At 39.5% G+C, this 12,811-nt stretch overlaps 1 long non-coding RNA gene across 2 annotated transcripts in view; it reads right to left on the bottom strand.

Moving 5' to 3' along the window:
* The window catches only part of LOC138923264 (uncharacterized), a 75,029-nt gene extending 68,577 nt beyond the window's left edge, over positions 1 to 6,452 (bottom strand). The window contains exon 1 of one of the 2 annotated variants that reach the window (XR_011436655.1): positions 6,247 to 6,452. This is a non-coding gene — a long non-coding RNA (uncharacterized lncRNA). The remainder of the gene's footprint in view (positions 1 to 6,246) is intronic. The other variant, XR_011436656.1, reaches the window with a different exon arrangement.
* Positions 6,453 to 12,811: the final 6,359 nt, after the last annotated feature.

The following is a 12,811-nucleotide window of genomic DNA, read 5'->3' as shown; positions in this document are numbered from 1 at the left end:
AAACTATGAAAGAGAGAAAAAAAGAATTGAAAAAATATGTGAATATATACTCTCAGTGTTTTTTTGATTTGATTACGTAAAATAACAGGCTTATGTACAATTTTAAAAGTTTTTAAAATTCAGGACATCAAAAATAGCAAAGAATGAAAAGTCAACATCTTGAAAAAATATTTGCAACATATATAATAAACAAAAGATCGATATCAGAATATCAATATATAAAGAACTCTAGCACATCAATGAGAAAACTTTGAAAAACTGGAAATGAAACTAGGCAAACCGTAGAATTCTTCTTCATCTTGAATCCAGTCTAATAAGGCTTTTGCTGCCAAATCAACGTTGAAACAAAGTAACAATTCATGGCTTTGAATTTTACCATAGTCCAAGAAAGAAACTAGAAACCACTCTAAGTGTTTCAATCTGACAGCATTTAATACAGGATATTGGTTGCATAGTGATGGAAGAGCTAAAAATCTAACCGAAGGATAGTGAAACAACACAGAAATTTAACCACAGCCAGAAGTTATGACCACCTCTAGGACCGCATGCCCAGTAGTTTTGCCATAAACATCTTTGCTGCAAGAATTTTCACCACATAACTAATTGGCTGTAAGGCAATTTTGCCATAAAAGATAAAACAACAAAAAATAAAAAATGGACATTAAAGTTAATAACAACATTAAAAGACTTTATTATGATAATACAAAAAATATTTGAATGCATTTAAAATGAGTGTAGATTCACAACAATACTGGGCAAAGAACTGATTTTATTTTGCGGATCATACCTAAGCACTTGTTTTCAAAGTCTTTCATGAATTAGTAGCCGCCTCTTTTATTTTGCCATAGCTTGGTTAAACTTTTGATTTTGACAGGTGGGAGGGATGACTGTGCTCACCAAAGGATTTGCAAACTGATATGTTATCATTATATAGTGTAATAGAAAATCTGGCTTCACACTCTCTTACTTCACACTTACAATAAGTTTTATCATTTTATTTTCTATCAAGTTGATATATATACGTCGTTATCATCCACTATTTTAAGACCATTGTGTCTACTCATCACTGTATAGACCATTATGAAGGCTAAGATTTATATACTATAAAAATGAGAGTACTGTGGGAACTTTGTCAATGGAGAAGAAATGAAACCAAACTCTCAACCAGTTATTTTATCTTTCAATGCAAAATTGCCTGATAGCCAATTAGTCATATGGCGGGAGTTTGCTGAGAAAATACTGCTGCTAACATGCTTGTTGCTAACATGCTTGTTTAACATGTTTACAGTGAAAGTACCTAGAACGCCCTAGGACTGGAGAACACAGGGCAGACCTAGTATTACCAGAAGTCATAAACCAGGGCTGTGTGGGAAGGTGGTACCCACGAGTGGATGGCCTTGGAGGTGCTCAGACTACAGAGATGGAGAGGACCATTCTCCCTCTCATGCTACAATTATTTCAAGTCCTCAGACATGCTATGATCTCTCTTCTCTGGAATACTTTCTCTTCCTGAAACTCATCTACCCTCTGATTAATTCTGGTTAACTCCTAATCAATCTTCAGGAGTCTGCTCAAAGTTCTAGGACACCTTCCTTGATTCTCCAGCCTAAATATAATCTCTCTATAAATGCTCTGTGTTAATCCTCTATTTTTACACTCCCTCAATTTTGTTGTAATTATAATGGAATTGTCTTCCTTCCTGGACACATTGTAAGCTTCATAAGAACACAAACTTAGGAATTTTGATTTGCCTTGTTCCCTGCCATATGCTTAGGGCATAAAACGTTCTGGCACACAGCAGGAGGATCAATAAACAATGGTTTATTGGATGAATTTCCAATAATAGAGATTTGATACATCCTCAGTTTTCTTTTAGAAACCCACCCCTCCCCAAAGTCCATACGGATCAGGTGGGTCTGACTCCACCACTTCCTACTCTCCCCCACTGAAGGAGTAGGTACATTTTTTAGGTATGACCAATCAGGTCCATCTCCCTGACTAACATAGGAATGGTCAAATAACTACATTGGTCGAATGGACTCTGTCTTGGGACTTTCTGAGTTAATACTTAAGAGACGTTCTTCCTCTGCTAAGATTGCCGAGCTGAACGATATAAGCGTGGAGCTGCTGGTAACCATTTTGCCAACAGGAGGATAGAATCTGCTGGTAGCCATTTTGCCACCAAGAAGGTAGAATCTGCACCAAATAGGAAATTGAGCTTTGATCTGGAGTGAGGAAAGTGAATGACTGAGTTCTAATGATGACATCATTTGAGACTCCGAATCCATTCACACACTTGATTTTTTAGCTACATGATCCAAAAAATTCTTCTCTGGTTTAAGCCTGTTTGGTTTCTGTCACTTGGAACTGAAGATCCCTGACTGATTCCTTTATCAAACACCACTAATATCTCTGACCCTCCTCTCATGAATCCTGATCTTATTTCTCCACCACTACTTAGACCTAGGCTCCATCTCATCTTCTGAATGACTTAGTACTATGACTATAAGGAACTTATTTATTCAATATGTATTAGCATCTACAGGTTCCATAATAGACTCTGGTGATGCACAGGCCCGAGATATGTACAGACCCTAGCATACCAGATGTTTCTGACTAGGGCAGAGGTTCTCCAACTTGCAGGGCATACGCAGCGTCTGGAGAGCTAACAAAAACGCTATTTCATCTCCCCTTCTCCAAGAGATTCCAATACAGTACTTCCGGAAGGAGGGGCTCAAGAATGTGAATTGTTATTTTAATAAAAATCTCAAAAGATCTTGATCCAGGCTGTCTTCAGACTATACCTAATGAAACACCAGAAGGAAAAACATACACTAAAGTACTGATGACAAAGGAAATGCTAGTGTTATGGGAGGCCACCACAGGAGGGGGGCTCATGCTATTCTGGAGAATCACAAACCCCTCCCTGAGGCCTGAACTGTGCCTGGAAAGAGAGCTTGGCAGCAAGATGGGGGAGAGTGAATGAGACAGAGGGGTCTGCATGTGTCAAGCCACCAAGCAAGAATGAGGAGGGCACATCTGAGTTGCTGATAGATAGCCAGAACAGCTGGAGGATGGAGAGTAGGGGAGAGTGGCTGGTCATTAGGCAGAAGTGGCCCACCTCCTGGAGGGCCTTTTAGGCTGTATGAGGGTGTTGGATTTTATCCTAAGAGTAAGGAAAGCCAGCAAAGGGCACTAGGCAGAGAATGATTTGTGATTTATAAATTGTTCTGGAATAACATTAGATGCTTTCATTTTGCTTTGCTCATTATATGCCTGTGCTCTTATGCTGCATGGAGCTGTTTCCTGCCTGGCCTTTAACCTTTCATTACACTTTCAGTTCATTCATTCATTTAATCAACAACCTTCTGCATAACAGCCATTGTTCTACATATTAGGGAAAGAATGGTGAAAAAGCCAGAACAATCCCTCGCTCACCCACAGAGCTTACATTCCACTTCCATGGGTGAGGCTTGATACAGGCAGGCAAACAATAGCACACTAGGCAAGGGAGGGGATTTCAAGCTGGGGTAAGTGCTATCAAGAAAATCAAGCAAAACATCAGTACAGATAGAGAAGTAATAGAGAAGTTTGGGAGGTGAGTCATTTACTTGACCTCTCTAAGGAACATACGGTTAGCTGAAATCTCAAAAATAAAAAGTAAAGATCTGGGCAAAGAGCTTTTAAGCAAAGAGAATAGAAAATGCAAAGGCCCAAAGAATTACAGATTAAGGAGGGTGAAGAGCTCTAGAAGAAAGGATGCCACATTAAAGAGGCCTCATTCGGATGACTAGTAAAATGATGCATTTGAAAAATGTTAAGAGTATGATAATGGAATATGACATAATAAAAAGAAAAAAATTTTGTAGGTTTTATAGATCTAAATCTAAAAAAGAAATAAAATTACAGCAAAACAGTTGTCTCTGCATTGAATATTTACATGGTTAATGGTATTGCTTTACCCAAAGATGAAGATCAAATGCAGGTGAAGATCGGTTCCATAGCCTCGAATGTTCTCCCACAGTGACCTAATCTAACATGATCAATGATTAAAAATAAAAAAGCAGTCACCAATAATCCTGACCTCATTTTATGCATGTTTTGTTACTATACAGTTTTAAAAAAAATGAGAAGAGGCAAGGGATTGTAAAAACTTCTTTCTTTTTGCCTGACCTTTGTAATTATAGCCTCAATAAAAGGTGGGAAAGTGGCAAAGCAACATATTTGACCTCAAATTGTCTCAACACACTATATGGAGATTGTTAATGACACAGGAGTATCATTTAGCTCAGGATATAACTGACTTTTGGCCATGAGAAAATGGTGGAATAGCAAAGGTATGGGTCAAATTACATCACAGACTTGGAATTCAAACTCCCATGCCCAATTCAGTAGTCTTCTGCTTTGTCCTAATCTGCTTTGTGGTTTCGGGAATAAGTGATTATGGCTTTAGGGTGAAGTTTGGCTGAAGCCAAGTTAAACATGGTCTAGTACTAGCCTGGGCCTATTCAAGGTTAAAAAAAAAGAATTGGCCTCATAAAAAGCTACTTTCAGGGCTGGCCCAGTAGCCTAGCGGTTAATTTCCCCCCCTCCGCTTTGGTTGCCCAGGGTTCGCAAGTTCAGATGCCGGCCTCAGACTTACACACTGCTCACCAAGCCATGCTGTGGCAGCGTCCAAGCTATTTGTAGAAGAAGATGGGCACGGATGTTAGCTCAGGGCCAGTCTTCCTCAAAAAAAACTCTACTTTCAGGGCCTAAAAACCTCCATTTAATTCCAAACACAATATTCATTTACCTTGTTCTCACTAAATATACTAATATTAATAATAATTATTAGTAATACTTTAGTGAGAGCAAAAAGGTGTCTAGTGCCATTAATAAATTAAGCATATTTAACTTTTCATTTCGTCTTTATCTCATATTTCATCTAATCTGTATTTTGAATATATTTTTGAAAGAACCTAACTATGAACACAGTTGTACACGTATCTTATTTATGAGCGATGCTGAGCAGCTGAGTCACTGCTCTGGATCATCTCAGTCATCACAAGAATGAACACTGCTCCTCTTCTCTGCCCAGGAGCTAGTCTAGCTTTTCCCTGGTGGGAGTTTTCCTTCCACAAAAATCCAGAAATTGACCAAGTGAGCCCAGAAATGGTATGATGATTAATTTAATGTGTCAACTTGACTGGGCTAAGGGATGCCCAAATAGCTGGTCAAACATTATTTCTGGATGTCTCTGCGAGGGTGTTTCCATAAGAGATTACTGTTTGAATCGGTAGACTGAGTAAAGATTGTTGTCGCCAATGCAAGTTGGCATCATCCAATCTGTTGAAGACTCGACTAGAACAGAAAGGGGGAGGAAGGGAGAATTTCCTCGCCTTGCTTGAGCTGAAACATCTGTCTTCTCCTGCCTTTGGACGTGGACATTGGCACCCTTTGTTCTCAGGCCTTGGACTCTGACCAGGACCGACACAATTGGCCCCCCATTCTCAGACTGAAGTACACCATTGGCTCTCCTGGTTCTCCAGCTTGCAGAAGGCAGATCACGGGACATCTCGGCCTTCAAAACTGCATGAGTCAATTCCTAAAATAAATCTCCCATGTATATATCTATGTATATCCCATAGGTGCTGTTTCTCTCTGTTAGAGAACCATGACTAATACAAATGGTTCATGCTCTGACTATACAAAGGAAAAACCCACCCTTTCAACATCCACAAGTCCAGGGGAGACTAAAACCCTGAGCATCTGGCAGAGTAAAGGAGAAGCTTCTAACTTAGTGCAGGTGGCAGTGGTGGGGAGGTGGCAGTGCTGAATTATCAATGCAAGATTCCTCAGAGGTGGGACAGAGGTTTAAAATATACCATGTCACTTGAGTGATTAAAAACAAATTTAGAAATTAGCAAAGCAAGTCAGAAAAAGTCTTAACCTGCCCCATGTAATGAGATTCCCTGACATACCAGGACTCCTTCAGAGTGGAGGACCAAACCTCAAAAGGGCCTTCAGCTTCAGCAACCCTCCCCATCAGCAGGGCAAGTCTGCTGCCCCGCGATGCCGATCTGCTCTCTCACGTGGCCCTGCTAAGGTTCCTTCAGGACTCTCTCCCTCTTCAAACTTTCTAGAAGCCTCCCCTGCATAATATACACTCATTCTTAGGTGATGACCTCACTTTTTCCTCCAGTGTGAAAAAAGGCAATGAAGGAAAACTGCCTCATATTCTTTTGACCAAAAATATAAACCTACCTGTACACATCCCCCTCGTCTTCGTCTTCTGTTATTACATTGGAAGAAATATCCTTCTCTGATTGAAGGCAATTTCTTCCACCTGAGACCTGGAAACGATCACCTCTTGCTTTCTCAAAGATTCAGCTTCTTCATTTACCCCTTCTTTGCATCCTGTGTTACATCTCACTCTCTCTTGGGCCCTTACAAACATACTTGACTAGCTCTCACTAACAAACAAAGCAAAAGCAAGAACCCTCAGCCCTCACATGTCCTGCCAGTGGCTGCTTGATTTCTTTGATCACTTCACAGCAAAACCACAGTTGTCTCTACTAGCTCTCACCACTTCACCTCTCCCATTTGCACTTCACCCTACTGTTTTCTGCCTTCTATTGTCTAGCGACCTCATATTTCCAAATCCAGTGGACACTTCTCTGTTCTCATTTTGTTTGCTTCTTCAGCAGTGTATGACCTAGTTCACGGTACCCACTTCTTGAAACATTCTTCTGATTTCTGCTTCTGCAGAGATGTCTGTTGAATTTCTTTCAGTGCAAAGATCCGCTCTCCCTCCTGGTAACAACATCCTGGTTTTGCACCCTTCTCCTTCCACTGGTCCTATCATTTCAGATAAGGATGACCCCTCCTCCAGCCCTCAACAGTCAAATAATAATAACACATAGTGGTGACTATATGCAAGGCATTATTTTAAACAATTTAGGAATATTAACTCCCCTAATATTCGTAATAATTTTTTGAGGTAGGTACTCTTGCTAGGAACATTTGAGCAATAACAAAACTGAACCACAGAATGGTTGACCCGTCAGCTAATAAATGATGGGGCTGAGCTGAATTGCATACTCCTAATCTCTGTTTCTCACATTCTCTGACTACAGTCATTAATCCAGGGGTGGGATCAGGAACAGAAACTCTCTTGCCGTTGGAATTTGTAAGTCTGAAGAACGTAATGTGACCATGCATAAAAAGCCTACCTGAGAATAAAGTGGAAAAAGAGGAAAACAGAGACAAAAAATAACAAACATCATTTAAGCACTTAGTTCTAACCACGACTGAAGCTGAATAATCTCTGATTTTTCAGTTGCACAGTTCAATAAATTCTTCGTTTGCTTAATTTAGCTAAGATTGTTTTCTTAAGTCATTGCTTGCTTCCAAAATGCATTGATCAATACAGTCTCACGACAGCACACTCCCTGGTTTTTCCTACCTCGCAGGCCCTTCTTTCTCAGTCTCCATTGCTGATTCCTCCTCTTGAACTGACCATCAAATGCTTGTGTTCCTCAAGTTTTAGTGCTCAAACCTCTTTTCTTTTCTATCTCTACTTTTTCCTGAGCTAATCTACCCCCATAATTCTAATGGTCAGCGATATATTGGTGACTCCTAAATTCGTGTGTCAAATTCAGTTGTCTCTTGAATTCTAGACTCATCACCAAATGCCTACTTAACTCCTCCAGTTGGATGTCTAAAAGGCATTACAAACAAACCTAATTTTTGCCCAAGCTGTTCCTCCCTGGTCTTCACTGTCTCAGGAAATGGCACCACGGTCTGCATGGTTGCTCAAACCAAACATCTAAATCATCCCTTTGCCTTCCATTTCTTTCACCCTCTTATCAACTCATGACCCCTGGGTTCTACTTCTAGATACAGTTTTTTCAAGTATCAAACTCATTCCTTTATTTCCGTCCTCATTGCCACCATTCTTGTCTACTCTTGCCCCTTTCTAATTCATTCAGCCCATGGAAGCCAGAGTGACTTTTTTTAAAATGTTATTCCCGGGGCCTGCTCCGTGGCTGAGTGGTTAAGTTCACACGCTCCGCTGCGGCGGCCCAGGGTTTGGATTCTGGACGCGGACATGGCACCACTCATCAGGCCACGTTGAGGCAGCGTCCCACATCCCACAACTAGAAGGACCTGCAACTAAGATATACAACTGTGTACGGGGGGGTTTGGGGAGATAAAGCGGGAAAAAAAAAAAAAAGATTGGCAACAGTTGTTAGCCCAGGTGCCAATCTTAAGAAGAAAAAAGAAAATGTTATTCCCTTGCCTAAAATTCTTTAATTGGTCCCCTTTGCTCTTGGGATAACTGCTAAACCCTATTTCTCTTTGCTTTGAGGACCCTCCTGATCTGAATCCTCCTATTTCATCACATACAACTTTCCCCTAACTCTCAGTACATGGCCACACTGGCCTATCTTTCAGTCTCAAATGTATCAGTCCTTTCCTGCCTCTTGAACTTTTCCCTTGCAGTTTCCTCTGCTAGGAATGCACCGCTTCTAGCTCTTCATGTGGTGGCATTATTCTCATCCTTCAAATATCTACTCAAATGTCATCTTCTAGAAGCTGTGGCAGCTTCATCGTTCCCACCGTATCCCCTCACTCTTGTTGTGCAGACCTGGCTTCCAGCTGCTTGCACATGCATTGGTTTAGCTGAGGGTTTTCTCCACATGTGCCACAGAGAGGGAACGCCAAGGAATGGGCTCCTTGAGCCCTCTATCCCCGGCAACTATCAATCAATAACTGACTGTAGTTATTTTATAAATACTCCAGCTCCTGCTCCCCTGAGGTAGGATAACTCAGAGGCCCATGTTTAACGCCATTCCAACAGTTCTGCAGGGGGATTCACTGCAGTTGCCCAAGTGATAACACTGTTGATAAGGCACCATTGATTGGCTCCTTCCCTCCTTGTCTCTCTTACCCACAATCCTTCTAGTGATTCCCCGGATTACTCCCCAAATAAAATGCTTCTGCTCAAATTCTTATCTCAGAGTCTGTTTCTGGAGTAACCCAAACTAAGAGACAGGACTTTCATGACCACTGTCTCTACAGAGACCACCCTCAGTTACTCAAATTCATTACCTACTTGATGTCCTTCATAAAACATATCACCATCCCTGAAAGTCTTGTTTATTGTTTATTTGTTTCCTATTGTTTTCCGGGGACTTCATCTATCTTCTCAACTATTGTGTCCCACTTACCTAGTCCAATGCCTGGCAGATAACAGACATGCAATAAATATTTGTTAAATAAACAAATGAGTGAACCAGAGTTACAGCTTCTTCCCTGTCACGCCAGATTGTGCAGGAATCATATTTTTATTAAAAGACAGGGTAGATTATCTTAAGAATTTTTATGCTACTTCCAGCCACATAAGGAAATCAGAACACTGAAATATTCTGAAGTGTTATGATAGTATTAAGGGAACAAGTGACAGAGAGGGACTGCAATGAGGTTTTCTAAATCCAAGTCTAGTGGGATTTCTACTGCACTTCACTATTACTAATTTGTAGGACGTATGTCCAAGTTTTCTTTTCATGCTTTGAAATGACTCTTCATCAAAACATTCACAGCTCTTGCCTGAGTGACTTTCCTTGTATCAAATCTTATGCAATTGTTAAATGATTGCCCAAGAGGGGAGTGCAGCGGTGGCCAAAAAACAAAGCCTTCATTATTTGAAACTAACTGGCCTGGATGGCAACTGAGCACACTGACCCTGGCCCTATCTTCCAGATGAGCTGCAATCAGAATCTGCAGTCCCTCTTTTTAGTTCCTCCTTCTGTTTTGCTTTAACACACTTTGTGTTTCTAGCCTGAAAAGCCCTTCACAGAATATTTTGTCCCCCTTATAGTCGTGAAGTTTATTTCCTCTCACAGTCAAATTCATATACTCATTGTCCCTAATACTCACGATCCATCACAATCTGTCTATTTCTCTTCTCTTTAATTTCTAAATTGAAGTATCTTTCCACATTAAATTGCCTGCCTACCCCTGTTTTCCTGAGATTTTTTTCTTTGACATTGCCAAGGTGAGCATGTGGTAGGAGCTCAATGAGTACCTGTGGTCTGGCTATGATAACACTCCTGCCTCTGAGGCTATATCTCTGTCTTCCTCACTATGTCCCCATCCTTGTGGAAACGTTTCCCAAAATTGTGTCCTTGGTCAGAGCTTTAAAGCTCAAGACATGACCGAAGAATCACCCACAGGCAGTGTGGCTATCATGTGTGCTATATGAAGAGCGTTAGAGGAGACGTGGATGAAACGGCTGAGGAGCTAATAGAGAGCCCGAAATACTAGGACATCAAATGTGATCTTGATTGTACCAACAAGAGGTGCCACTGATGGTTCTCCATGTATATGGCACTCTACTGAATGCTGTAGGGCTTTAAATATATATATAAACCTACATTTCACCCCCCAAGCATGCATGCACACACCCTCACAAGCATCTATCTAGTTGGAGAATCTTTATTATACAGCATTTTTAACTTCTTAAAATTTTTCAATCAAATTCTATCAATGTGGAAAAGAATGTGGAACAAAGAACCTAAATCATATAGGTGGAGGAAATTAACATCTATATTCTTTTTTAAAGTAGACGATTTATAACTGTATCAATTTTCCTTTACTCATTAGCTTACCATGTGCTAGCTATCAAAGGCTATTTCTAAAGCACTGAGTGTTTTGCAATTCCAGATGAAGTGGCTATCTCAGTTAGGCAAGATCTTTTTGCCTGATAAAGATCATAAGAACACAAATTCCGATGTTAGAGAGATTTAGCTTCTGTCCTGAATCTGCCACATTCGACATATATGACACTGGATAAGCCATTTAATTTCACAGAGGTTCACTATACATATGAAAAGAGGTGTCTGTAGGAATTCGGATTCTAGGTCTTTTTTTTAAAGCTTTATTGAGATATTTTGCCCACTTAAAGTGTACAGTCAAGTAGCTTTTACTATATTAACAGAGTTATGCAACCATAACCACATTCTAATTTTAGAACATTTCAACAGTCCAAAAAGAAACCTCATATACATTAGCAGTCCTATCCTATCCCTGCTCCCCAACACTGCTCCAGTCAGAGGCAGCCATGAATCTACTTTCTGTCCCTATATATTTGCCTATTCTAGACATTTCACATTAACGGAATCATACAATAAGTGATCTTTTATGACTAGCTTCTTTCACTTAGCAAGATGCTTTCGAGGTTCGTCGATGTTGTTACACGTGTCAATATTTTATTCATTTTTATTGCTGACAAAACCCCACCATATGAATACACCAATTTTGCTTATCCATTATTATCAGTGGATGCATAGTTAGGTACCTGTTTCCACTCTTTGGCTGTCATGAGTAAATCTGCTATGAAAATTCATGTACAAGTTTTTATGGACATGTATTTTCATTCCTTTTTCATATATACCTAGGAGTGGAATTGCTAGATCATATAAAAACTCTATGTTTAGCATTTAATGAACCGTCAAACGGTTTTCCAAAGTGACTTTATCATTTTACATTCCCACCAGCAGTGTATGAATGTTCCAGTTTCTCCACATTCTTGCCAGCACATTATTTTCCATCTTTTTTATTTGGCACTCATCATGGGTATGAAATGGTTTGCCACTGTGATTTGATTTGCATTTCCCAATGACGACGGTGCAAGTATCTTTTGGAAATTTACACATCTTCTTTGGAGAAGTGTTTATACAAATCTTTCGCCTATTTTTAAATTTGGTGATGCTGTTTTTATTGTTGAGTTATGAGTTCTTTTTATATTCTGGATACAAATTTCTTATCTGATATACGATTTGTAAATATTTTCTCCCATTTTGTGTATCATATTTTCACTTCCTTGATGGTGTCTGAAGCCCAAAAGTTTAAATTCTTATAAAGTCAAATTTATCAATTTTTTTCTTTTGTCACTTACACTTAACGCTTTCATATCTATGAAACCATTATCTAACTGAAGGTCACAAAGATTTACGCCTATGTTTTCTTCTAAGAATTTTACAGTTTTAGTTCTTACATTTAGGTCTGTAATACATTTTGAATTATATCTGTGTGTATAGTGTGAGGTAGGGAGCCAAATTTATTCTTTTGCGTGTGAATATTCAGTTGTTCAAGCAGCACGTGTTGAAAAGATCATCCTGTCCCCCATTCAATTTCTAGGCACCCTTGTCAAAAATCAATTGACAGCAAATGACAGGGTTTATTTCTGAGCTCTCAATACTATTCCATTGATAAATACGTCTATCCTTATGCCAGTACCACACTGTCTTGATTATTATAGTCTTGCAGTAGGTTTTGAAATAGCAAAGCATGAGTTCTTCAACTTTGTTCTTTTTTTTTCAAGATTGCCTTGAGTATTCTGGGTCCCTTGCATTTCCATACGAATTTTAGGATCAGCTTGTCAATTTCTGCAAAAAACAACAACAAAACAAAATGGGAAAAACTGGGATTTTGATAGAGTTGTGTTGAGTCTGTAGATCAGTTTGGGGAGGATTGCCATCTTAGCAATGTTAAGTCTTCAAATTCATGAACACAGATGTCTTTCCATTTATTTAGATCTTTCTTAATTATTTCAAACAATTTTTGTAGTTTTCAGCATACAAGTCTTACACTTCTTTTGTAAATTTATTCCTAAATATTATCCTCTTTTTGTTGCTATTGTAAATGGAAGTGGGTTTTTTTCTATTTTTAAATTGGCCCTGACCTAACATCTGTTGCCAATCGTTTTCTTCCTCTTCTTCTTCTTCTTCCCAAAGCCCCCCAATGCATAATTGTATTCTAGTTG

The sequence above is a fragment of the Equus caballus genome, chromosome 2, assembly GCF_041296265.1.
Source record: "Equus caballus isolate H_3958 breed thoroughbred chromosome 2, TB-T2T, whole genome shotgun sequence".
NCBI classification, from domain to species: domain Eukaryota; kingdom Metazoa; phylum Chordata; class Mammalia; order Perissodactyla; family Equidae; genus Equus; species Equus caballus.
The sequence above is the reverse complement of the archived record's forward strand: the minus strand, read 5'-3'. Positions and strand labels throughout refer to the sequence as shown.